At 38.8% G+C, this 26,959-nt stretch overlaps 1 long non-coding RNA gene across 1 annotated transcript in view; it reads left to right on the top strand.

Annotated features, from left to right (window-relative positions):
• The window catches only part of LOC131381710 (uncharacterized), a 96,960-nt gene extending 84,168 nt beyond the window's left edge, over positions 1-12,792 (top strand). Inside the window, exon 5 of the long non-coding RNA XR_009210597.1 lies at positions 12,767-12,792. This is a non-coding gene — a long non-coding RNA (uncharacterized LOC131381710). The remainder of the gene's footprint in view (positions 1-12,766) is intronic.
• Positions 12,793-26,959: the final 14,167 nt, after the last annotated feature.

The raw sequence follows: 26,959 nt of genomic DNA, 5'->3' as shown, positions 1-26,959 counted from the left end.
ATTGAACACATAGTTGGAAGTAAAACACTCCTCAGCAAATGCAAAAGAACAGAAATCATAACAAACAGTCTCTAAGACCACAGCGCAATCAAGTTAGAACTCAGGATTAAGAAATTCACTCAAAACCTCACAACTACATGGAAACTGAACTGGGTAAATAACGAAATTAAAGCAGAAATAAATAAGTTCTTAGAAACCAATGAGAACAAAGACACAACATTGTTCAGAATCATTTGGTGATTTAGTTAACCTTTGAATTTTGTCTTTGTAATGATCATTGCTCAGAATCTCTGGGACACAACCAAAGCAGTGTTTAGAGGGACATTTATAGCACTAAATGCCCACAGGAGAAAGCAGGAAAGATCTAAAATCAACAACCTAACACCACAATTAAAGGAACTAGAGAAGCAAGAGCAAACAAATTCAAAAGCTAACAGAAGACAAGAAAAAACTAATATTGGAGCAGAACTGAAGGAGATAGAGACACGAAAAATCCTTTGAAAAATCAATGAATCCAGGAGCTAGTTTTTTTTTGAAAAGAATAACAAAATAGACTGCTAGCCAGACTACTAAAGAAGGAGAGAAGAATCAACTAGACACAATAAAAAATGATAAAGAGGATATCACCACTGATCCCACAGAAATACAAACTACCATCAGAGAATACCATAAACACCTCTATTTAAATAAACTAGAAAATCTAGAAGAAATGGATAAATTCCTGGATACATACACCCTCCCAAGACTAAACTATGAAGAAGTCGAATCCCTGAATAGAACAATGACAAGTGCCGAAATTGAGGCAGTAGTTAATAGCCTACCAACCAAAAGCAGCCCAGGACCAGATGGATTCAGTCAAATTCTACCAGAGTTACAAAGAAGAGCTGGTACCATTTCTTCTGAAACTATTCTAAACAAAAAGAGACTCCTCCCTAACACATGTTATGAGGCCAGCATCATCCTGATACCAAAACCTGGCAGAGATGCAACAAAAAAAGAAAATTTCAGGCCAATATCCCTGATGAACATGCAAAACTCCTAAATAAAACACTGGCAAACTGAATCCAGCAGCACATCACAAAGCTTATCCACCATGATCAAGTCAACTTCATCCTGGGATGCAAGGCTGGTTCAACATACACAAATCAATAAATGTAATCCATCACATAAATAGAACCAATGACAAAAACTACATGATTATCTCAGTAGATGCAGAAAAGGCCTTCGATAAAATTTAACAGTGCTTCATGCTAAAAACTCTCAGTAAACTAGGTATTGATGGAATGTATCTCAAAATAATAAGCTATTTATGACAAACCCACATCCAATATCATACTGAATGTGCAAATGCAGGAAGCATTCCCTTTGAAAACCAGCACAAGACAAGGATGCCCTCTCTCACCACTGCTATTCAACATAGTATTGGAAGTTCCGCCCAGGGAAGCCAGGCAAGAGAAAGAAATAAAGGGTATCAAATAGGAAGACAGGAAGTCAAATTGTCTCTGTTTGCAGATGACATGATTGTATATTTAGAAAACCCCATTGTCTCAGCCCAGTATCTCCTCAAGTTGATAAACAACATCAGCAAAGTCTCAGGATACAAAATCAGTGCGCAAAAATCACAAGCATTCCTATACACCAATAATAGACAAACAGAGAGCCAAATCCTGAGTGAACTCCCATTCACAATTGCTACAAAGAGAATAAAATACCTAGGAATCCAACTTACAGGGGATGTGAAGGACCTTTTCAAGGATAACTACAAACCACTGCTCAAGGAAATAACAGAGGACACAAACAAATGGAAAAACGTACCATCTCATGAATAGGTGAAATTCATATATAGATTAAATGCTATCCCTATCAAGCTACCATTGACTTTCTTCAAAGAATTAGAAAAAACTATTTTAAATTTCATATGGAACCAAAAAAGAGCCTGTATAGCCAAGAGAATCCTAAGCAAAAAGAACAAAGTGGGAGGCATTACGCTACCTGACTGCAAACTATACTACAGGGCTATAGTAACCAAAACAGCATGGTACTGGTACCAAAACAGACATATAGACCAATGGAACAGAACAGAGGCCTCAGAAATAATGCCACACATCTACAACCATCTGATCTTCAACAAACCTGAAAAAACAAGCAATGGGGAAAGATTCCCTGTTTAATAAATGGGGTTGGGAAAACAGGCTAGCCATATGCAGAAAACTGAAACTGGACCCCTTCCTTACACCTTATACAAAAATTAACTCAAGATGGATTAAATACTTAAATGTTAGACCTAAAACCATAAAAGCCCTAGAAGAAAACCTAGGCAATAGCATTGAGGACATAGGCATGGGCAAAGACTTCATGACTAAAACACCAAAAGCAATGGCATCAAAAGCCAAAATTGACCAGTGGGATATAATTACTAAAGAGCTTCTGCACAGCAAAAGAAACTACCATCAGAATGAACAGAATGGGAGAAAATTTTTTCAATCTATCCATCTGACAAAGGGCAAATATCAAGAATCTGCAAGGAACTTAAACAAATTTACAAGAAAAAAACAACCCCATCGAAAAGTGGGTGAAGGATATGAACAGACAGTTCTCAAAATAAGACATTTATGCAGCCAACAAACATATGAAAAAAAGCTCATCATCACTAGTCATTAGAGAAATGCAAATCGAAACCACAATGAGATACCATCTCACACCAGTTAGAATGGTGATCATTAAAAAGTCAGGAAACAACAGATGCTGGAAAGGATGTGGAGAAATAGGAACGCTTTTACACTGTTGGTAGGAGTGTAAATTAGTTCAACTATTGTGGAAGACAGTGTGGCAATTCCTTAAGGATCTAGAACCAGAAATACCATTTGACCCAGTGACTCCATTACTGGGTATATACCCAAAGGATTATAAATCATGCTACTATAAAGACACACGTACACATGTTTATTCCAGTACTGTTCACGATAGCAAAGACTTGGAACCAACCCAAATGCCCATCAATGATAGACTGGATAAAGAAAATGTGGCACATATACAACATACAACATGGAATACTATGCAGCCATAAAAAATGATGAGTTCATGTCCTTTGCAGGAACATGGGCAAAGCTGGAAACCATCATTCTCAGCAAACTAACACAGGAACAGAAAACCAACTACCGCGTGTTCTCACTCATAAGCGGAAGTTGAACAATGAGAACACATGGACACAGGGAGGGGAACATCACACACCGGGCCTGCTGGGGTGTGGGGAGCTAGGGGAGGGATAGCATTAGGAGGAATACCCAATGTAGGTGATGGGTTGATAGGTGCAGTAAACCACCATGGCACGTTTATACCTATGTAACAAAGCTGCACATTCTGCACATGTATCCCAAGACTTAAAAATACTAAAAAAAAAAAAAGTTTCTGAGGCAATTTATGTGTGCCATGCACTGGAGGACACAATGACCTTTGGGACACAATGGTGCACAGACTGGATGGTTGAGACTGTTGCCATGAAAAAGTCCATAGCCCAGCAGGGACACACAAACAATTGCAAATTTGGTGAGTGCCATGATGGAGAAGTGCAAGGTACAGTGTGGGCAGACCATTTGGGGGCCTACACTTAATTGGAGATGGAAGGTGTGGTTGAGAAAGGCTTTCAAGAAACTTCAGCTCACTTGGAGAAACAAAGTGAGCACGTCTGAAGCTACAGAGAGCCCTCTAAGTTGGACTACAATAAATAACTCAAAAGGGGAGGCCACAGGAGATATGTAAGAGCTAGAAGGATCAAGAAAGCAGGCAGGACTTGATTTTGTCTTGGAAGGAGAGATAAATGGAGATGGAAAGGGTTGAAGTTTTCTGAAACCAGGGTGATGTAAGATGCAGTGTAAGCGAGAAGTGTGATGTATTTGTAGAAAAAGTTGGTGACTGGCCTTACTAGTATATGGGATTCCAAGCTGAGGAGAAGGGATAGATGCAACAGAGATGTACACATAGCTAGAATAAAGATTCCTGAAACCATACAGAACAATGATTTAACGTGCTTGGAAATAGAGAGCCACTAAAGGTTGTAAGTAAGGGAATGACACAATGAAATCAATATTTTAAATAGCAGGAGATAGGTTTGATTGACCGAAGTTGAGGCTGGATTAAAGGAATCTCTCTGAAGCATCTAGATACAAGAGTATAATGATATAAATAATGGAAATGGAAATAGATAAAACTAAGGAAACAGGGGATTTCATGATTAACTGATGCTGTATAAATCAAGAAGCTCATTATGAGACTTGGAGTTCTCTGGCCAGTTATAATGGTAGGCTTAGTACAAGGGTCAAATTTAGAAGGGGTGAGGCAGGCATGCCAAATTTAGTTTTGGACATTTTGAGTTTGCAGCTTACTATTATTTGTGATTTATTTGTTATAACCCCCTGCTGGTTACTCTGTGTTTGACTTTCTAATGACAATTTCCCTGAGGTACACTCTAAGTTGTGAGTTAGGGAAGTGGTCTCTTGTATGTACTGTAAGTGACACTGTAAATCCTCACAAAAGAAAACAAAGTTTGTGAAAATTCAGAGAGCCTCTTTTAGTGTAAAACTGGGTTGTTCTCATGCTATATGTGAAATAATGCACCCATGGGGTTTTTCTCCATCTCAGTGTGCATCTTATATATGTTATGAATTTTAGCAAATTTAACTTAAGCAATATTTATTGAGCATATATATGGTATGTAGATTGAGATTGTTTTTGTTTGCCTAAATGGCAATTCTTAGAATAACAAGGAGACAAGTTTCTTCATTTGGTGATTTAGTTGACTTTTGAATTTTGTCTTTGTAATGATCATTCATTGAAGTGTCTTTGTTCATAGTGGAACATAAATCTAAACTCAGAAATTATCTGAATTGGTGGTATAAATTAGTGGCGTTTGGTGGAAAAATGCATTTCTTTCTTATAAAAATAATGCTCAAATGCAAGATGAGATTCACCTTAAAACCAGATTTTTTAATACTGAGGGAAAAGGAATCTGTTTGAAGGAGTATCCAGAGGCTCTCCTCCTTTGGGACAGATGGGGCATTACAGATAGTTTGCTGGGCCATAAAGCATGGTATTCAGGTCACATGATGAACATTGAGTCTTTCTATTATCTTCTCACATGTATATCTGCCTTGGAGTCCTTTATAGGCTTGTTTTTGTAGGTATTGCTTTATTTTACTGATTTGTCTTTTGTTTTCCCATTTATGCCATAGAGGTAAACACCTTTACCTCTACCAGCCTCACATCCCTGCTGCAAGTAACGTCTTGTGATTTTGAAACTGCCTTTGCAAAGATTATGAAAGTGAGAGAAGTCTAACATGGCTGGCTCCAAATTGCTTGTAGCCCCACAGTCTGGCTGTCTTTGCTCATTCCTGGATGTAGATCAATCTAACCATGGGAGGAATTGAGTTTATAATTTAACCTTGAAGCAAGGATGAGAATAGTACCTTCCTAAATCTGATCATCTCCAAGTTCAGGGACTGAAACTCCTTTTGTAAGACTAATGAAAGGCCACAAGATTAGGATCAAGAGAGAGGTCTGAATTCGCTAAAACGTAGGCATAGTTTCTACAATTCCTTCCAGCTCTAGTCATATGGCCAAAAGTCACAAGATTTTTTACTTCTCCAATTGCTCTTATAGATACCATCACTATTGTAGAACCTAAGATTGGTTTTTTGAGATATCTTTCAGGCGTTTGCATTCTGGCCACTGACTGACCCCATCCAGACTCGGGACTCATGACTCAACCAGTCCTAAGGCCCCCACTCAGAAGCAAACTCAGTCCACCAGGACCGTTTTCCACATCCCTATGAATGCATCCCCAACCAATTAGTATTACCTATTCCCTAGTCCCCTGCTCACCAAACTATCCTTGAAAAACCCTAACCTCCAAGCCTTCAGGGAGACTGATTTGAGTAATAGCTCCATCTTCTGTGTGGCTAGCCTAGCATCAGTTAAACTCTTTCTTTGCTGCAATACCATGATCTCAGTGAACTGGTTTTGTCTGTGCAGCAGGCAGGAAGAACTCATGGGGCAACTACACTCTGCTTACGCTTGAAGACCATATGGGGTCACTCTAGGACAGCTGGAGGACTCAGACACTCCATGCTACCTAGATTTCCTCCCAATTTCCCAGCACATTAAGTCTACACTGGAAAGCATACTTCTTTCATTTCAAATACTTTTCTCTTGATAAATATTTGAGGAAAGTTTCTGGTGAGTAAATTTTTATTTTTTTAACTTTATTACAAACTGTCATACACATTATCATTTCTGTCCATTAGGTCTCCAAAGACCTCTACTAAGTACACAGTGTTGGCCTACAATTTTCTTTTCTTAGGATAAAAATATGTAAAACTTCATGAAAAAAATACACGTGCAAATGTAATCAAGGCTCTTCACTAATTCAAAATGAGTTTTTCCAAATTAATAACAGTTAATGAAGTGTGTTCTCTTTTTAAAAAGGATATGATATTTAACGTCCTTTTGTACTAAAAAAAAAGTTTTTTAAAATAACAAAATTAGCTGAGTGTGGTGGTGTGTTTGTCTAGTCCTAGCTACTCAGAAGGCTGGGGCAGGAGGAGGATCACTTGATTCCAGGAGTTCAGAGTTACTGTGAACTATGACCATACCAGTGTGCTCCAGTCTCAGCGACAGAGTTAGACCATGTATCTAAATAAATAAATAAACCATAGTTAAACATATAACCTAAAACATTATATCAATAGTAGGCCTGAGGCAAAAATAAATTGTCAGAATTATCAGACGCAGAGAAGTAAATAATAATATAATTTAGTTCGGTGATTTTATATTTCCTTTTGAGATAACTATTACATAATGAAGAACTAGAAAAATAGTCATTCAGTGAATACTATACACATTTTTAAAAATACTGTAATTGCTTGTAAATTGCCATTGGGTTATGATGAAAAATGGAAAGGACAAAAGACACTGGGGAAAGTTAACAGACCAAGGATGAGATAGGGTACCAAAAAATGGAATAGGGAGACATATGCATTGAAAGGAAAAGGAGGCATAGAAAGGATATCAAAAAGAAGTTGGACAAGAGGGAGATGATTGAGCAATTTCATTCATCATACTCTGCTCTTCATTTGGACTGTGGCTTTAGAAAATGTTTACCCTTTATTTTCTATCATTTGAAATAAGCAGTTTAGTCATTTGATATGGTTTAGCTCTGTGTCCCCACCCAAATCTCATCTTGTAGCTGCCATACTTCTCACCTGTTGTGGGAGGCACCTGGTGGGAGATGACTGAATCATGGGGGCTGGTCTTTCCCATGCTGTTCTCATGATAGTGAATGGGTCTCATGAGATCTGATGGTGTTAAAAATGGGAGTTTCTCGGCCGAGCACGGTGGCTCACGCCTGTAATCCCAGCATTTTGGGAGGCCAAGGCAGGTGAATCACGAGGTCAGGAGATCGAGACATTCCTGGCTAATATGGTGAAACCCCATCTCTACTAAAAATACAAAAAATTAGCCAGGCATGGTGGCAGGCACCTGTAATCCCAGCTACTCAGGAGGCTGAGGCAGGGGAATCGCTTAAACCCAGGAGGTGGAGGTTGTAGTGAGCCAAGATCGCACCACTGCACCACTGCACTCCAGCCTGGGCAACATAGCAAGACTCCTTCTCAAAAAAAAAAAAAAAATTGGGAGTTTCTCTGCACAAGCTCTCTTTTTGCCTGCTGCCATCCATGAAAGACGTGACTTGCTCCTCCTTGCCTTCTGCCATGATTGTGAGGCCTCCCCAGCCATGTGGAACTGTAAGTCCAATTAAACCTCTTTCTTATAAATTGCCCAGACTAGGGTATGTCTTTATCATCAGTGTGAGAACAGACTAATACATGATTGTTCTCAGTTCTCTAGTTCCTTTTTAGCACTTATTCTTTAAATGCTCTGTTCTTAATGATTTAACCATTAGGTATGGGAAAATTGTTATGTCAAAAAACAATGAGCAAGATAATATTAATCCTTTGGATTCGATTTTAGATTAGCCCACTGAATATATCAAGTCCAAGACAGGTATATCTAGTAAGCTAATTCTCCACCTCTGCCTTAGTTAATTAAACTATAATAGAGAGCACACTTGCTCACATAATGACTGGGCTGTTGATCCTAATGCAGAGCACATGTACACATACATGCCAAAGAAATCTTTCTTCTGGCAAGACTGGTAGCATGTAGGTGACTGATGCCAATTTAGCTATTTCTTTCCATGGTTCAGGATGTATTTTCATACTCCATGCCAAGAACTAGTCTGCATTTTTGGAGTGACCCCAAGAAATTATTGAGAACAAAGATAAAGAACAAACATTTTTATATTTAGAGCCTCTTGTGTAATTGCAGTCAGATATCAGCTAGGGCTAGAATCATCTGAAGGCTCAACTGGGCTAGATATTGAGGATGGCTTAATGACATTACTGGCAAGTTGGTACTGGCTGTTGGAAGTTCAGCAGGACTGCCCACTGGGGACCTCAATCAATCTCCCTATGAGCCTCTCCATGGGGCCACTTGGGCATCCTCAAAGCATGGTGGCTGACTTCCACTGGGAAATATCCTGAGAGGGCATGTCCAGAGAGCAAGTTTTTCCAGAATCCCAAGCAGAAGCTGCAATACTTTTGTATGACTCAGGCTCAGAAATTCCAGAACATAACTTCCACTAGATTCTATTTATCACTAAGTCTAGCCTAATCCACTAAAGATTTTAAAGTCACTAAGTCTAGCCTAATCCAAAAAAGGAAAATTAGACTTCACCCCTTGATGGAAGGGGTAGAAAAGATTTTGTGGCCATCTTTAAATCAATTCCAGAGATATAGATTTAAATCAAAACTCTACCATTTTCTAGCTAAGAGCAAGTTACAAAATTTGTTATCCTATTTTTCCATTTTCAAAATGCAGATGACAGTATCAATGATAGGAGGCTATTGCAATGGTTAAATTAAACTAAATTAAATAATGCTGTTTCCATCCTTGAACATCCCCCACTTGTGTATCTGATGCAGTTTCTGTGGCTATAATTCAAATAAGAATCATGCTTAACTATAAATGTGAGATGGAAGTTGGGAGGGAAGCGTAAGAGAGGGTTATATTATGGCCCTCAAATACTCATGGAAAAATCCAACATCTCTCTGGAAATCCAGCAACCAGTATCCCCTCCCCACTGCACCAAAAAACAAAAGGATTGGCAAAATCTTAGAGTCTCTTGCCCTTTATCTAAGAATAAATTTTGTGCCTATGTACTGTTTTACCACCTCTGAACTGTTTGCTTCTGACTGTCATAATGAATTCCCATCATATTTCTATATTAAGCCATGAACAACTGAAACTTTCCCTCCATCTCATTAAACTTTTCAAGAAGAAGAGAAGCTTTCTTTATTAATATCTGGGCAAATCAACATTCATAGCCAGAACCCTTGAATTCACTGGTACGATCCTTACTGCCAAGCTCTCCTTGACAAAGTCCACCTTAAACTTCTCCTTATTCCTTGAGACATGGCTTTAGGTTATCATTTTGTATTTATTTTATTGCATATTTGAAAAAATATAACTCATATATCAAACCTATAGTTTCATATTTTATTGCTTAGGCTAAATGAAATTATCAAATCTACTGAAAAAGTATATTGCATAAACTTGCACAGGTGATACATTGATAAGGCAAAATCACAAAGGCGGGAGGTGAATGACTGGAATTTGGGAAACATTTTCCTGTTTATAAAAGAACTAGACACTAAACCAGTAAACAGATCCACCTTTTTTCATATATCTGTAAGTCACCCATAGAGTATGCTCTTAACTTAGGCCCAAGGCATTTTGGGTGTGTAATGGATCTCTACAATCAATCCTGTATACAGATTTCTTGCTCCAGCTTTTGGCAATGAGGCAGTACCCCTGATGTAGGAATATGGTAGCTGAAAGCCTGCTCTAAAAACTAAACATATGTGAACCCAAAACACTGCTATATTGTTGTTAACCACATTCAAATAATATGATGCCATCAACAAGGAGCAAAAAGGCTTGGTTTCTAATTCTCATTCTTGCCTTTCTGAATTGTGTAACCTCAGACAAATGACTTAGTCCCTCTGGCTTTCTGTTTTTCTCATCTGTGAAACAGGGACTCTGGCAACAGCACTGCCTTCCTTATAGAAATATTGTTATCAAATAACATATGGTATGTGAAACTTCTTTGCAAAAACTCAGAAGAGCTATACACACAGATGTAAATATTGAGCATCCAATTGGCTGTGAAAAACTGTTGTTGATAGCATGTATAGGGTAAAGTAGACAGCACTCCATATTCTTAAAAGGGAGCACAGCAGAATAGTGTAGTATGTAGACTTTAGAGTCAGCCTAGGAGTTTCAAATCCAAGCCATGCCCCTAACTGCTTGTATGAGTTATGTACCTCAAATGCCTCATCTGTAAAATGGTAATACTAAGAATGCCTGCTTCACAGGGACTTTATGAATACTTAATGTATTAACATATGTAAAGTCCTTGGGACAGTGGCTTATTTTCAGTAAGTTAACTGTTAGTATCAAGCTACTATATTTAAATGCTGCCAGTGAGAATTCTGAGCACTTACTGGGATAATTTAGGTTGAAGCATGCAGACTGGATTCTTTCTTACTGTGCATTTTCTATTAAACTATAGCCCTTAAATGAATGAGGGGGGGGGAAGAGATTTTCAAGGATATGTTATGTGTTCTTTCCCTTTTATTTAATATATGTGATTTATCCCACTGAGCATTTTTTCCTTTTTTTTTTCTTTTTTTAATTAATTAATTTTTTGAGACAGTGTCTGTCTCTGTTGCCCAAGCTGGAGTACAATGACACTATCACAGCTCACTGCAACCTTGGCCTCCCTGGATCAAGCGATCCTTCCACCCCAGCCTCCCTTTGAGACCAGAGGTGCATCCAACCACACCCAGCTAATTTTTGTATTTGTTTTGGTAGAGACAGGATTTCACCATGTTGCACAGGCTGGTCTTGAACTCTTGGGCTCAAGCAATCTGCCCCTGTGGGCTTCCCAAAGTGCTGGGATTATAGGCATGAACCACAACACCCAGCCCGAGTGAGCAGTTTTTTAGTGTTTAGGTCTGTTTTTAAAACATCTGGTGGTTACATTTCCCCCAAATCCAGTGGAATTAGGCAGTAGTGATCAAGCTATGGGGTCTGGAATTGGGCTGCCTGGGCTTAAATTTCAATTCTATTACTTCTCAAGTGTTATGACTAATTTGGACAAATTACTTAAGTTCCCAAAACATCAGTAACCTCAGCTACAAATTGGAGATAATACGTATTTATCTCATGGGGTTGTTGAGAGATCTATAGGAGAAAAGGGATGAAAGTGTTAAGTAAATGTTAGTTACTGTTATCATTGGATTGATTTACACTATAATCTACAGAGCTAGCTTTCAAGTTTTTCACATGGTGGAATTAGACAGGGTTCAAGTTTAAAGACTGAAGTATGTATTTAAGTCAAGGCACTATGACCCAGTTTCTGGCTGCTTATCTCATTATACCTCCCATTGGTGAGCTATCTCAACTGGAAAACTATGAGCAGGAAGAAACTTGAATGGACACAGCCCACATTCTTCTCCTCCTAAAAGATTCTTTTAACCTCATTACTTCAATAAGATGCCAGGCACTCTGTGTCTTCCTTGTTTTTACTTGCCAATGGATCATTTTGCTACCTTTTCATGTTCCTACATAGCGTGTTGTTTATGTTGCCAATTTCTGTAAAGGCAGATGTTCATGTTTCTAGAGTTCTACCATAAAGTAAGTGAAATGCATGACAGCTATAGTGATTGAATCTTGGTGTGTTGAAACTGGAAGTTTAGAATCATTTAAGCTAGATGTCCCAGGCTTAATGCATTCAAGGGGTTACCACTGCAGAAGCTCCTGGTGACTTTATATCATGTGGAGTTTGCCATCTGCTTTCCATTTCAGATTCCATTCAAATCACTTCTATTGAACTAAAACACATGGATGATTTTATTAATAGCCAAAAAACACATCTACCCGTTTCACAATCATTATTTGTTTGTTTGTTTGTTATTTAATGTGTTTTATTTATTTTGGCTTAAAACAACAGAAAGTTATTGTCTCAAAGTTGCAGGAAGCTAGAAGCCCAAACTCAGGGTGTTAGTAGGGCCATACTCCTTCTGGAGTCTCTAAGGGAGAAACTGTTTCTTGCTTCTTTCACCTTCTGGCAGCTGCTGGCATTCCTTGGATTGTGGTTGCATCACTCCAATCTCTGCCTCCACCATCACGTCTCTTTCCCTGACTCTTCTGCCTCCCTTTTAAAGGGTACTTGTAATTGCATTTAGAGCCCACTCAGATAATCCAGAATAATCTCATTTTAAGATCCTTAAATTTCTCACATCTGCCAAGTTTCTTTTCCCATATAAGGTAATATTCAGAGGTTCTAAGGATGAGGAAGCAGATGTCTTTGGGGGCCATTATCCTGCCTACCACATTATTCTGCCTTGCTCAGAACTGGTGGGAGCATTGAGCTCTGGGCTGGCCTCCTGGTGGTGAGGGGTCACCATAATCATGAAGTGAGCCAAGTCTGCACCCCATGGAGGAGGGACTGCCTAGGGCCAGCAGGGTCAGAAGGGCCATCCCTCAGCCTGGTGCAAGGAGGGAAAATGCCATGATTTTAAGAATAGTAAAGACATTTCAAAGCCTTAATCTTAGAGAGTCATTGAGATTAAAATGCATTTGTTTTCAGCAGGCCATGTGTTTGGATACATGCCCTCAAAATCAGGAGAGATCGTATCCTGGGCCTAGGGACTTCCCTGCACTGTGGGCTCTAGGAATTTAATGGAGTACCCTGACTCTGGTGGAACTTTGTAAAACTAATTTATGGCAAGTATTTCGAGATCTTTGCTTTTCTTTATAAACCATGTGTTTTTACCTTGTTTGTGTGACATGTGATATACTCAAATAGAGAAAAAACTTGTAAGGACACAATTCTCTAAGGAGTGACGGTAAGGGATGTGGCTAAATAAATAATAGCCACAATAGGGGATAGCTACTATAGTGACTAAAATTATCTTATTTTAATTATCATACAACTGTATACAGTAGTTGTAAATCAAAAATACAATTCTAAGCTCCTAAACTGATTAAATGGATTCCTGTCTCAAGGGCATTCCAAAGTAAACCTGAAAAACTAGTTCAGGCTATGATGTGAAGGAGGGGTTGCCTCATTTTATCCTCCTCTTTGGAATTGAGACACAACTGACCAGCATTAACATTAAAACAGAGATCTTAAGACTGACAAAACAGACTTTGTAGCAATAAGATACCAAACTCCAACCTGACTCTAGTATAAAATCACATAACAGATAGCAAGCACTGAAAGAAAATGAAATTTTTTATCCCAAAATATATTTTTATAACATATTTTGAAATGGCCTTGAAAAGCTGTCTTTTGTGGGGAAAATCTACATTCTATAGGTAATTCCCTTTCCTTTCTGGGTCTTTTCCTGATCCAGGAGAGATTTAACCAAAAGTCTGGCACCTTCTACGGCCTGATAAGAGATATTTACAATCTATTCTCTGAAGCCTGTTACTGGGAGGTTTCATCTACATAACAAGGACCTTCGTTTTCATAGTCCCTTTATCTTAACTACAAACATTTCTTTCTACTGATTTCAACTCTTCAGGCAGAGCTTAACCCTTTCAACCAGTTGCCATCAGGAAATCTTTAAATCTACATTTGACCTGGAATCCTCCACTGTGAGATGTCCTGCCTTTCTGGGCCAAACCAATATATACCTAACATGTATTGATTTATGTCTCTGCCTATAATTTCTGTCCCCCTAAAATGTATAGAAATCAGGCTATAACCCAACCACCTCAGGCATATGTTCTCAGGACCTCTTGAGACTGTGCCTTGGACCTTGGTTGCTCATGTTTCCCTCACAATAAATCTGTATAAATATATTACAGAGCTTGACTCCTTTTCATTGACAGTATTAAGACCTTAAAATACAAAAATTATAAATCTTCAAAGGGTTATATCAGTCTTTAGTTTCTCTTAACGAAGGAACAGTTGTTGACCAGGGCAGCTAATGAAATAGTTCTGGAATAGCCCAGTCTTTGGTTGCCCACTCTGGGCACCTGAATCTTAACTCCATCAAGGCCATCCAGTCTACACAATTCAACTTTCTTTTTTTTAATCTCAAGAAAAATCTATCCCCATTAATAATAGGATATCAGCCATTCACTTGAAGTCAGGAGGGAAAGAGTACTTGCAAGCTTTTCTCTTGCCAGTGGGCAACGTGTAACAGGCTTTACATTATAAAGAACTTACCACATCCATGGGGCCTGACCTGCTTGGGAAAAACAAAAATGTAACAGGATAGCACTAGACAGAGCTGTGATATCCTTAAATTGATAAAAAGTTCTGCAACAGTGTCCTTAGGGTTAGCCTCCCCTAAAATCTAAAATGGAATTTGGAAGTTTCAGAACCAAATTCAAACTCTGGAGTCTAGCACACCAGGTCTTTCACAATCTTAGTTTTTTACATTCTTCTTTCCTTTGATATTCCCCACCACTGTATCTATTTCACTTCCTCTCCCACCATTTTCCAAAATGTTTAAATTGAGTTTTAAGCAATTTTATGAACACAAATTAACACCTGAATATGCACTCTGCATATTTATTAAAAGAAACACACATACCTAGAAAGTGGATGAAAATAATAAAATGACTTGCTGCTTATGACTGAATCTATAGTCTATAACAGTAGCTATATATTTGTTAAATAATATATTTGAAAGGATAAAATCATCTTCATAAAAATAGAAAATGAACACATCAAAGATTTTGTTTAAACTATTAAATATAAATAATAAGGGAACTGGTGATAAGTCACAACCTATTCAGAGGGGAATCCAAAGAGCAGACACATTTATGGGCAATTAAAAATGCTGAGACAAATTTGTTAACAGATGCAGGATTGATCAATATCCACAGGATATGAGTCAGTTGTATCTCTGTTGGGGAAAGTTCATTTGCATTTTTGTGGACAAGAATAATTTGCATTACTACAGTTTTGTATAACTTACAGAGTTGTAAAATGGCTTAAAGACGCTGAAATTCACAAATTATCTGGAAAAGGGCATTAGATAAAACATCCAGCAACTTTTCTTTTTAGTTTTTATTTTTTCCATTTCAAGGTTTTTCACGACTCTTTCTGACATATTATATACAAGGTTGTATATAATAAAATGATAGCCACAATAAGTACTGGCCATCTTGATATGCTTTTTACTTACATTATTTATCATATAACTCTATGAAATAGATGGTAATCAAGGCCTTAAAATACCTAAAATTAGAAGTCTTCAAAGAATGGTATGTCAGCCTTTAATTCCTCTTTATTAAGGAACAGTTGGTAACCATGGCACCTGAGGAAACAGATCTGGCATGGTCCACTACTTCCTAAGGGTGTCTTATGTGGCTCTGGCCTTGGGCAGCCTGGCTGGCAGGTATGCAACGTTGGCTCCTTTTTTTCAGCTGATCGCTGAAAGGTTTTGCTGTTTCATCATCAACTCCAGAAATGGCCACACAATACCATGGCCCTCTCTGTCTAAGCTGAGTGTTCTGTCTTGGATGAGAGTCCCTCTGTGTATAATGACAAAAGAAGGGGACTTTAGGCCCCTTCTCACAGGCAGAATCTCATTTGCTTGAAAGGCTGAAAATGGATGCCTTATAGTGCTGAAACTTGTTCTCCAAGATGTTTCCTATTAAAAGCTGCCAATCCCACTCTGTCTGTCAATATCACAGTTTGATAATTTTGTAATAGAGAATATATTTTACATATGCATTCACTCATTCATTGGACAAATATTTATGTGCTAGACACAAATATTTCCAAAGGAAACCAGCAGTGAACAAACCAGGCAAAAAATCTTTGCCCTCCTGGAATTTAAACAGTTTTTAAAAAGAAGTGGGATATTTAATATGTTAAGTGATGTGAAGTACTATGGAATCAAGAAAGCAGAAGAGGGGTTGGGAAGTTAAGGAAAACAGAGCATGACTTGAGGCAGCATGGACATTTCTAAATTGCTCAGTCAAGGAATGTCTCAAAGACCCACAAGGCAAGTGAGTGAGCCATGTGGATATCCAGGAAGAGGATGTGAATTTTCCAAGGGCAAAGACCCTGAGGTGGGAGCATGCCTGTCGTGTTCAAGGAAGAGCAAGGAGACCAATGTGAATCACGAGAGAAGGCACACTTTTCCTCGCCATAAATATTGAAGAAATGGCTCATTATATGGGTTTGACACAACTCAACACACCTTTTTGGAACACAACAGGGTACAAAGACTGACAGAATGTGAATGAATGAACGGATGAATGAAGGCCAATGTGCATCTTCCATTACAGTTCATAAAATATTGATACCACAAGTTTATTGAGTGTATTTTTGCTCTCTCAAACCCAAAAGGAGCTCATTTTTTAAAATAAGAAAACCCTTAATTTTACTGTCTTTGGAATAACTTGTTCCTTCTAATTTTTTGGCAGCTTATTGTAGAGAAAATTTAATCCATTGTTCTCTATTTCTTTATATGCAAATATTAAAATTAATGTAATGAAAGTTTTAGTTGTTGGAGAATGTGTATTAGATCTCCAAATTAGCCCTTTAAAAGCCTGAAAAAAGTGCTTTGCCAAGAATAAGAATCTTTAGGCCGGGCACGGTGGCTCATGTCTGTAATCCCAGCACTTTAGGAGGCTGAGGGGGGCGGATCACAAGGTCAAGAGATCAAGACCATCCTAGCTAACACGGTGAAACCCCGTCTCTACTAAAAATACAAAAAAAAAAAAATTAGCTGGGCGTGGTGGCGGGCACCTGTAATCCCAGCTACTCGGGAGGGTGAGGCAGGAGAATGGTGCGAACCCAGGAGGCAGAGCTTGCAGTGAGTGGAGTGCCACTGCACTCCAGCCTGGGTGAGAATGTGAGACTGTCTCAAAAAAAAAAAAAAAAATTCAGCAAATGTTTTGTTTTAGATAGACATCAAAAGGAGTGTTATTCTGTTTCTATGACTTATTTTAAGAACACAAAAAGAGTATATATATGTGTATATATGTGTATATACATATATACACACACATATACACACACATATATAGATAAATTTATAGATAAACATATACACACATATATAAATTTGTTTCATCAAATAAAACTTGCTTATTTTTACTTTCCCCTTTCTTTATATATGTGTATATATATGTGTGTATATATATAAATTTGATGAAACAAATTTATCTACATATGTGTATGTATATGTTTGTATGTGTATGTGACATTGAACTATCTCATCATCATCACCATCTAACTTATCTATTCAGAAACACTGAGTGACTTTCATTGTTAAATGTGTTTTCGATCATTAGAAATAAGTGGAAATACTAGCTCATGTGGTTTTATGTGATTGGTTTATAGGCTTCACTAGGTCAACACATCACATCTCCCAAAATTGCATAATGCTTTTCCTTTGTATTTACATCCTTTCTCTAACTCACTCAAATATGGCAGGTTTTGCAAAATTCCAAAATATATCTTTAAATATTAGCTCATAGTAATTTGTTTCATAAAATAAATCTCGCTATTTTCTCTTTTTCTCTCATAAATGTGCTGATTCCAGGTTCTAGGATTTGTTCTCATTTTGTCCTGTCCCCAGAACTTTTCTACTAAGACAAGACGTAGATTAGACAGGGGCCAGAATAGAAGAAACCGAATCCAGACCTGAATATCCTTGTGATTTCTCAAGTCGTTTCTGTATAGCTTGTCAGCAATTTGGAAAAACAGCTTAAGGATTGTGAAATCTGGAACCCTGGGTTCAAATGCTGGCTGTAACATTTGCCAGCTCTGTGGCCTTTGGCAAATTAATTCACCTCTCTGAACCTTGGTTCTCCTGTTGTAAAATGGAGGTAGTATTTTAGTACTTAATTTCAAAAGCTCCTATAAAAATTAAAATAAATAAAAGATACAAGTTCTTGCTGTTAGAATCATTATCTCATTTAATTCTCCTTGTATCCTTATAAGATCATTTTTGTCCCAATTTTACGGATGAGACAATCCAATATTTAGCATTGTCACAGAGCTAGTAAGCATTTATTCGTGTATTCATTCAGCAAATACGTATGGATGGGAAGCTAGGTGCCTTTGTGGAGCTTTCCATTATGCTGGAGGGTAGCGACAAATATACAAATGAGAATTGTATATGCAACTGTATTGTATATGTATATTTGTATGAATTGTATATGTATATATGTATTTGTGAGAATTGTAACATATATTTGCAAATATACAAACAAAAATTGTAGAAGTAATAAGTGCAATGAGAAGAAAGAACAGGATAATAAAGACAAAGCAATGGAAAAAGAAAGGAGAATGAAGGGAATTCAAAAAGAACCCTGGTGAAGCGACATCTGAGCTGAGACCAGAATGATGGGGAAGATCTGCAGAGCAGCAGAACAAGCAGACAAGAGCAAAGGCAAGACAAGTGCCTGGGCTGGAAGTTCAGGGATGCCTGTCGGGAAGGTGATGGGCTGAATGCCTTACAAGGGAGCCTGCCAACTCTGAGCAAATCTGACATAGTCTCAAGCTTAATAATAGTATGGATGATTCCGTGGCACTCAGCAGTCTTCAGGATTATAATGTCCCCGGTCATCAACTTGTTCATATAGATTTGATGAAATGTGTTTCATGTTTGTCTTCCTGTGATTCTGAGGTAATGGAAGGGCAAGGGGCACAGAAGGTGACTATGCCTAGCTTGTTTCTTGCCATGTGTTAACTTCAAAGGAAGCTCCCTCTCCATTAAGCTTCAATGAGGAGGAAAAAAAGAAATGGTATTTTAATGAACAAAGCAATCCAAGCCATTACTTGGTTGCTGGGGCACTGCATGGTGCAATTTGCTCAGCTCTTTTGAACTCAGACTGACTAGACTTACAACAGAGCAGAAGCAGTGCTACACAGAACAGTGTCGTTAAACCAGAGGTAACTTGATCCCTGCTACTTCCTGCTGCCACATTTGCACCCTCTTATGGCTCTGATTATGCCATTCTAAAATACCAGGTATTTTGAAAACTGGTTGGAATTTGAGGGGAGATTTTGCTCAGACTTGTGACTAAGGCTCAAACCAGTGTGTTTGTAATCCTCCCTGGTTAATCTCATTTACACATTGTGGTGTGACACGTGGACAATATTTTCAAATGGGAGAAGAATCATTCATGTATGGGTATAGAAAAGAAGGAGGATCCGAAGCCCCAAGAAGACATTGGATGGAGCAATCATATAAAATCATAGTGATTCAACATGATTACAATGCTTCACAGGCAGCATAGGCCTTTGCAACATTCAATTCGGTTTCTAAGTGAAAAGATATACACTAAGTATGACCAGGAAGTGTCTCAGAATTCTAGCCTGTAAGAATGAGAAGGTAAGAGATGTAAATTATAGGCCACTTATATTGGGCATATTCGTTTGCTAGGGCTACCGTAACAAAGTCCTCAAAACTGTGTGGCGTAAAACAACAGAAATTTATTGTCTTACAGTTCCGGAGGTTAGACATCCAAAATCAAGGTGCCAGCAGGGCCATGCTCTCTCTCATGGTTTTAGAAGAGAAATCTGCCTTGATGTCTAGCTTCTGGTGTTTTGTGGCCATCTTTGGTGATCCTCAGCTTGTAGATGCATCACTGCAATCACATGGCCTGCCTTCTCCCTGTGTGTCTTCACAGCCTCTTCCCTGTGTGCATGTCTGTCTGTGGTCTAAATTGTCCCTTTTTGTGAGGATGCCAGTCATATTAGCTTAGGGCTGTATTAGGCCATTCTTACATTGCTATAATGAAATACCTGAGACTGCATATATTAGTTTGTTTTCATGCTGCTGATAAAGACATGCCCAAGACTGGGCAATTTACAAAAGAAAGGTTTAATTGGACACACAGTTCCACGTGGCTGGGGAAGCCTCACGATCATGACAGAAGGCAAGCAGGAGCAAGTCCCATCTTACATAGATGGCAGCAGGCAAAGACAGAATGAGAAAGATGCAAAAGCAGAAACCCCCGATAAAACCATCAGATCTCATGAGGTTTATTCACTACCATGAGAACAGTATGGGGGAACTGCATGCATGATTCAGTTATCTCCCACTGGGTCCCTCCCACAACACATGGGAATTAAGGGAATACAATTCAAGATGAGATCTGGGTGGGGACACAGCCAAACCATATCACTGCATAATGTATAAGAAAAGAGGTTTAATTGGCTCATGGTTCTGTAGGCTGTACAGGAAGCATAGCACCAGCATCTGCTTCTGGAGAGGGCTTAGGAGGTTTTTACTCATGGTTGAATGCAAAGAGGGAGCAGGCTTCCCACATGGTGAGAACAGGAACAAGAGAGGGCAGTGGGGGAGGTACCCCACTTTGCAATAACCAGACCTAGTGAGAACTCACTCACCATAATGACAGCACCAAGCCATGAGGGATCCTCCCTCATGGCCCAAATACCTTCCACCGGGCCCCACCGCCAACACTGGGGATTACATTTCAACATGAAATTTAGAGGGGACACATAACCAAACTATATCAAGGGCCCATTTAATGAATTTCATTTTAATTCGATTACCTCTGTAAAGACTCTATTTTCAAATGAGGTCACATTCTGAGGTACAAATGGGAGTTAGAACTCCAACATATTTTTTATGGGGGACACAATTCCACCCAGAGGTTGTACTGCAAGATGTTGGCATTTTCAACTTTTTTTCTTTACTTTTTTTTCTAAACTTTCTTGCCTAAAACAATTTGCTAATTTGTTGGTATAAGGTGCATTATTCTTTTTTTAACTTTGATTTTAAGTTCAAGGGTACATGTGCAGGTTTGTTACATAGGTAAACTGTGTCGTGGGGTTTGTTGTACAGATTATTTCATCACCCAGCTATTAAGCCTAGTACGCATTAGTTACTTTTCCTGATTCCCTCTCTCCTGCCACCCTCCATCCCTCCACAGGCCCCAGTGTCTGTTGTTCCCCCATGTGTCCATGTGTTCTCACCATTTAGCTACCACTTGTAAGTAAGAACATGTGGTATTTGGTTTTTCTATTCTTGTGATAGTTTGCTAAGCATAACAGCCTCCATCTCCATCCATATTCCTGCAAAGGATGTGATCTCATTCTTTTTTATGGCTGCATAGTATTCTATGGTGTATATGTACCAAGTTTTCTTTATCCAGTCTACCATCGATAGGCACTAAGGTTGATTCCATGTCTTTGCTATTGTGGATAGTGCTACAATGAATATATGTGTTCATGTGTCTTGATGATTGAATGATTTATATTAACTTTGGGTAATGGGATTGCTGGGTCGAATAGTAGTTCTATTTTTAGATCTTTCAGGAATTGCAACACTGTTTTCCACAATGGTTGAACTAATTTACACTCCCACCAACAGTGTGTAAGTGTTTCTTTTTCTCTGCAACCTCACCAGCATCTGTTATTTTTTTTACTTTTTAATAACAGCCATTCTGACTGGTGTGAGGTGGTATCTCATTATGGTTTTCATTTACATTTCTCTAACCTTCAGTGATGCTGAGCTTTTTTTCATATGCTCGTTGGCTGCATGCATGTCTTCTTTTGAAAAGTGTCTGTTCATGTCCTTTGCCCACTATTTAATGGGGTTGTTTTATTCTTATAAATTTAAATTCCTTAGAGATGCTGGATATTAGACGTTTGTCAGATGCATAGTTTGCAAAAACTTTCTCCCATTTTGTAGGTTGTCTGTTTACTCTGTTGATAGTTTATTTTGCTGTGCAAAAGCTCTTTAGTTTAATCAGGTCCCATTTGTCAACTTTTGCTTTAGTTGCAATTGCTTTTGGCATCTTCATCTTGAAATATCTGCCCTTCCCTATGTCCAGAATGGTATTGTCTATATTGTCTTCCAGGGTTTTTATAGTTTGGGGTTTTACATTTAATTCTTTAATCCGTCATGAGCTAAATTTTGTATATGATGTAAAAAGGAGATCCAGTTTCAATCTTCTGCATATGGCTACCTAGTTATCCTAGTACCATTTTTTGAATAGGGATTTCGTTCCCCATTGCTTGTTTTTGTCAGTTTTGTCAAATATCAGATAGTTGTAGGTGTGTGTCCTTATTTCTGGGATCTCTATCCTGTTCCATTGGTCTATGTGTCTGTTTTTGTACCAGTACCATGCTCTTTTGGTTACTGTAGCTCTGTAATATAAAGTCAGATAGCGTGATGCCTCCAGTTTTGTTCTGTTTACTTAGGATTGCCTTGGCTATCCAGGCTCCTTTATGTTCCATATGAATTTCAAAACCATTTTTTCTGTTCTATGAAGAATGTCACTAGTAGTTTAATAGGAATAGCATTGCATCTATAAATTGCCTTGGGCAGTGTGGCCATTTTATTGATATTGATTCTTCCTATACATGAACATGGAATGTTTCTTCATTTGTTGTTCCGTTGTTTTTCCATTTTGTTTGTCATCCCTGATTTCTTTGAGCAGTGTTTTGTAGTTCTCCTTGTAGAGATCTTTCATCTCCCTGGTTAGCTATTTTCCTAGGTATTTTATACTTTTTGTGGCAATTGTGAATAGCACTGCATTCCTCATTTAGCTCTCACCTTGACTGTTGTTGCTGTATATGAATGTTAGTAATTTTTGCACATTAATTTTGTATCCTGAGATTCTGCTGAAGTTGTTTATCAGCTTAAAAAGCTTTTGGGCTGAGATTAAGGGTTTTTTTTTATGTAAAGGATTGTGTCATCTCCAAACAGGGGTAGTTTGACTTCCTCTTTTCCTATTTGAATGCCCTTTATTTCTTTCTCTTGCTCAATTGCTCTGGCCAGGACTTCCACTACTATTTTGAATAGGAGTGGTGAGAGAGGGCAGCCTTGTCTTATGCCAGTCTTCAAGGGAAATGTTTCAGGTTTTTGCCCATTCATTATGATGTTGGCTATGGATTTGACATATAGATGGCTCTTATTATTTTGAGTTATATTTTTTTCAATACCTAGTTTATTGAGAGTTTTTAACATGAGGGTTTGTAGAATTTTATTGAAAGCCTTTTCTGCATCTAGTGAGATAATCATGTAGTTTTTGTCTTTAATACTGTTTAGATGAAGAATCACATTTATCAATATACGAATGTTGAACCAACCTTGCATCATGGTGGATAAGCTTTTTGATGTTCTGCTGGATTTGGTTTGCCAGTATTTTGTTTAGGATTTTTGCATCAGTGTTCATCAAGGATATTGGCCTGAAGTTATCTTTTACTGTGTCTCTGCCAGGTTTTGGTATCAGGATGATGCTGGCCTCATAGAATGAATTAGGGAGGAGTCCCTCCTCCTCAATTTTTTGGAATAGTTTCCTCAGAAATAATACAAGTTCATATTAGTACATCTGGTAGAATTTGACTGTAAATCCTTCTGCTCCTGGGCTGTTGTTGTTGTTGTTAGTAGGCAATTTATCACTGATTCAGTTTTAGAGCTCGTCATTGTTTTTTTCAGAAATTCAATTTCTTCCTGGCTCAATATTGGGAGGGTATATGTGTCCAGGAATTCATCCATTTCTTCTAGATTTTCTAGTTTATGTGCACAGAGGTGTTCATAATATTCTCTGATGGTGATTTGTATTTCTGTGGGGGTCAGTGGAAATATCCCCTTTGTCATTTCTAATTGTGTTTATATGGTTCTTCTCTCTCCTTCCTTAGTCTAACTCTTGGTCTATCTATTTTATTAATTTTTTTCAAAGAACCAGCTCCTGGATTTGTTGATCTTTTGAATGGTTCTTCACATCTCAGTCTTCTTCAGTTCAGCCCTGATTTTGGTTATTTCTTGTCTTCTGCTAGCTTTGGGATTGGCTTGCTTTTGGTTCTCTAGTTTCTTAGCTGTGATGTTAGGATGTTAAATTGAGATCTATCTAACTGTTTGATGTGGCCTTTTAGTGCTGTAAATTTCCCTCTTAACGCTGCCTTAACCATGTCCCAGAGATTCTAGTATGTTATATCTTTGTTCTCATTAGTTTCGAAGAACTTCTTGATTTCTGCCTTAATTTCTTTATTTACCCAAAAGTCATTCAGGAGCAGATTATTCAATTTCCATGTAATTGTATGGTTTGGAGCTAATTTCTTAGTCTTGGTTTCTAATTTGATTGTTCTGTGGTCTGAGTGAGTGTTATGATTTCAGTTCTTTTGCACTGTCTGAGGAGTGTTTTATGTCCAATTATTTGATCAATCTTAGAGTATGTGCCATGTAACAATGAGAAGAATGTGTATTCTGGTGTTTTGGGTGGAGAATTTTGTAGATAACTATCAGGTCCACTTGATCCAGGGCTCAGCTTAGGTCCTGAATATCTTTGTTAATTTTCTGCCTCGATGATCAGTTTAATACTGTCAGTGGGATGTTGAAGTTTCCCACTGTTATTATGTGGGAGTCCACGCCTCTTCAAAGTTTTCTAAGAATTTGCTTTATGAATCTGGGTGCTCCTGTGTTGGGTGCATTTATATTTAGGATAGTTAGGTCTTCTTTTTAAATTGAACCCTTTACCATTATGTAATGCCCTTCTTTTATATTGTTATTTTTGTTGATTTAAAGTCTGTCTTGTCTGAAATTGCAATTGTAACCCCTGCTTGTTTCTGTTTTCCATTTGATTGATAGATTTTTTCCCATCCCTTTATTTTGAGCCTATGTGTGTCATTGCATGTGATCTGGATCTCTTGAGGACAGTATACCAAAGAGTCTTGGTTCTTTCTCCAGCTTGCCACTCTGTGTCTTTTAATTGGGGAATATAGCCTGTTTACATTCAAGGTTATTATTGATATGTGTGGATTTGATCCTGTCATCATGATGTTAGCTGGTTATTATGCAGATTTGTTTGTGTGGTTGCCTTATAGTGTCACTGGTCTATGTACTTCAGTGTGTTATTGTAGTGGCTGGTAATGATCTTTCCTTTCCATATTTAGGGCTTCCTTCAGGAATTCTTTTAAGGCAGTGGTTATCTGGTGATAATAAATTCCCTCAGCATTTGCTTGTCTCAAAAGGATCTTATTTCTCCTTCGAAGCATAGTTTGGCCAGATATAAAATTCTTTATTGGAATGTTTTTTAACGTGTTGAATATCGACCTCTGATTTCTTCTGGCTTGTAGGGTTTCTCCTAAGAGGTTGGCTGTTATTCTGATGGGCTTCTTTTTGTAGGCAACATGACCTTTCTCTCTAGCTGCCTTTAACAGTTTTTCTTGCATTTTAACCTTGGAGAATCTGATGATTAAGTGTCTTGGAAATCATCTTCTTGTGAAGTTCTTACTAGGGTTCTTTGCAGTTCCTGAATTTGAATGTTGGCCTCTCTAGCTAGGTTGGGGAAGTTCTCATGGATGATATCATGAAATATGTTTTCCAAGTTTTTTACACTCTCCCCCATCTCTTTCCGGGACACCAGTCAGTTGTAGATTTGGTCTCTTTGCATAATGCCATATTTCTCAGAGATTTTATTCATCCCTTTTTATTTTTCTCTATTCTTGTCTGTGTCTTATTTCAGAAAGCCAGTCTTCAAGCTCTGAGATTCTATCCTCCCATTGGCCTATTCTGCTATTAATACTTTTGATTGCATTATGAAATTCTTGTAGTGTGTTTTTCAGCTCTATCAAGTTGGTTATGTTCTTTTCTATACTGGCTATTTTGTCTGTCAGCTCCTGCATTATTTTATTCTTAGCTTTTTTGGATTGGGTTTCAATGTATTCTGGCATCTCAATGATTTTTGTTCCTGTCCATGTGCTGAATTCTATTTTTGTCATTTCAGCCATCTAAGCCTGATCCAGAACCCTTGCTGGAGAGTTGGTCATTCGGAGGAAGAAAACACTGACTTTTTGAGTTGTCAGAGTTCTTGTGCCAGTCCTTTCTCATCTTTGTGGGCTGATGTTCCTTCAATCTTTGAAGTTGCTAACCTTTGGGTTTTTTTTTTTTCTTTTATCTTATTTGATGACCTTGAGGGTTTGATCATTGTATAAGATGGATTCAGCCAACTGGCTTCGTTTCTGGAAGGTTTTAGGGGGCCAATTCTCAACTCCCAATTCCTGCACTGCATGCTCTAACTCTGGGGAACTTGTACTGGGCCCTGACTTTGTTCTCTGGCTCCTCAAGGTTAGGAATTCACTGACTTAGAGTGGCTGAGGGACTCCCTGACCACTGGTCATTACGCTCCGATGGGTAGTATCAGCCAAAGCATTTCCTAGTTCAGTGACAGTGGTATCCATCCTCATTTGCACCAGCAAACCAGACTTGGGCCCCAGAACGTGCCAGCAGCAGCAGCGATGGCAGCACGGTGCGGTGGGACGCATGCTCGTCAGCTGCAGCAGGGTGCTAGTGGGTGCTGGGGTGCCTGCCTCCATGCTGGCATTCACCACAATGGTGGAGGCAACGGGGCTCAGGAGTGGGGCAAGGGGGCGGGGTTACCCTGCTGGTGACTGCACACAGTCATGCTGGTGGTGGTGTTGGCACAGGGGCAGAGTGCTGGCAGGAGCAGGTCTGTGTGCATTCTCTGTGTGCCACAGGCAGAGGTGGTTGCTCAGGGTGGGTGGGGGAGGGTCCACTGTTCTCTGTGACTAGTTTCACTCCTACAGCAGTGTTGGCACAAGGGTGGGGCGCTGGCAGGGGCCTGGCTGGCAGGTTCTTTGCCCACCAAGGCTCCGACTGCAGTGGTGGTCAGTGGAGGCAGGGCAAGATGTACACATACACACGTTAGTGGGGCAAGGAAGGCAGAAGCTACCCATTCACACACATGTTAGCAAAGTGATGTGGGGAGTTGCTGTGGGCCTGGGGGAAGCTGCAGTGTGGGGTGGGAACGGATGAACTGGTGCATGGGTTGGTGCATGGGCTGCCCCACTGGAGCTCTTCACCAG

This window comes from Hylobates moloch, unplaced genomic scaffold (genome assembly GCF_009828535.3).
Source record: "Hylobates moloch isolate HMO894 unplaced genomic scaffold, HMol_V3 SCAFFOLD_17, whole genome shotgun sequence".
In the NCBI taxonomy this organism is placed as follows: Eukaryota; Metazoa; Chordata; class Mammalia; order Primates; family Hylobatidae; genus Hylobates; species Hylobates moloch.
Note: the sequence above shows the minus strand (reverse complement) of the source record. Positions and strands in the feature narration are given on the sequence as shown.